Genomic DNA, 1,547 nt, shown 5'->3' with positions numbered 1-1,547 from the left:
GAGAGAGAGGGAGGGTGGGGAGGAGTGGGGGAGGGGGGTGGTGAAGAGTGAGGGGAGAGAGAATGAGGGGGAGGTGAGAGACAGAGGGATGTAGCCCGTTTTAATGGGCTTTACGGCTTGTATATAGAGAGAGAGAGAGAGAGAGAGAGAGAGAGAGAGAGAGAGAGAGGGTCTTTTTCCATAAAAGATATTTACCATAGGTGCAGCATGAGAGGGAGGGGGAAGTCTTTTATAAATAAGGACCACAATTTATATGAGCGTTACATGTGACTAGGCAATAAGGTTCCTAGTAAATACTAATGACCACTTGCCCAAGAGCTCTGCAATGCTGAAATCTCATTAGTGACAGAAGAATCTGTGTGTGTGAAAGAGCTACAGCACGTGGCACGCACAAACACTGAACTGACAAGCTGATATAGATGTAAAGGACTGAGATAGTCCTGCATGCATTCTGCAGTCTTTACAAGCTCAGCATTCCCTGATCTTTCCATATCTAAACACGCCTCCGTGCATACAAACAGGGGTAGTAAATCGTGAACTTTGATGCTCTGATGATTTTGCTCTTCCCATTTTTTAAACTTATACTAATGTATGCATTGGCTCCTTTGCCAGTTCTGATATTTTGTAGTGGTCCTTTCAGAAGTCCGAGCAAGGTGGAAGGAAGCTTGTGCATCTTTTCTGTATTGTGATATGTTGGCATGTGTTTGCGTACATACCAACTCGTATGGGTGTGGCACTGCCTGCTCCCCCTCTGCACCCCTGGTGTTTTCTACAGTGTCAGGGTCCATAGGAAGTAGCCCCAGAAAACCTTAAGACCTGTCCCAGTTCTCCTTAAACTGCCTAGCAAGGGATGCTGATCCAAGGGAATCTCCCTTTCCCAGGGGATTAGGAAGGCTAGCACGATCCAAGTGTAAAGTGTGTTTTGCTTTTGCTTTAAGACTGCTGAGGAAGCAAGACTGTTTCTATTTATTTTCCCTGTAATCAATAAACATTTATGAGAGAATCACCAGCCTGAGTCTGCCCTCTGGCAGCCAAAAGACTGTTCACTGTGTCGCATACAGAAAAAGAAAATTGCTTGTTATTTTATAAAAATACAATCTTTTGTCTATTGCTCACAAGCTAGCCATCCAAAGGCTCCCTCTTGTGTTGAGCACTGGTCACTGCAGTTTTAGTATTCCAGGTTTTCTCTTAAGACAAACCATCTGAGGCTTAAGAATTGTTCCCATTTGTTCACAGCTCTCTTCAAGGAAAGGGGACTTGAGTCAATTTAAAGCAGAATTAGCTCCAATTAAAAAGGAATTAGCAACTATCAAAGAAGCCTCCCTGCCTTTACAGCATTCAGAAAACTTGCCCCCACTACCACAGAAAGTTCAGAAGCCCAGGAAGAAGTGGGGTACAGTGGGTTCTGGCAGGATAAGGCCAGGGACACCCACTCTCTCTGATACTCGTACAAAATGCCTTTTCTGTATTGGAAAATGAAGATGCTTTAGTAAGGAAAACTGAAAATTATATCTGAAAGGAAAGAAGATACCCCGGGTACACAGAAA

This window comes from Rhinatrema bivittatum, chromosome 15 (assembly GCF_901001135.1).
Source record: "Rhinatrema bivittatum chromosome 15, aRhiBiv1.1, whole genome shotgun sequence".
In the NCBI taxonomy this organism is placed as follows: Eukaryota; Metazoa; Chordata; class Amphibia; order Gymnophiona; family Rhinatrematidae; genus Rhinatrema; species Rhinatrema bivittatum.
Note: the sequence above shows the minus strand (reverse complement) of the source record.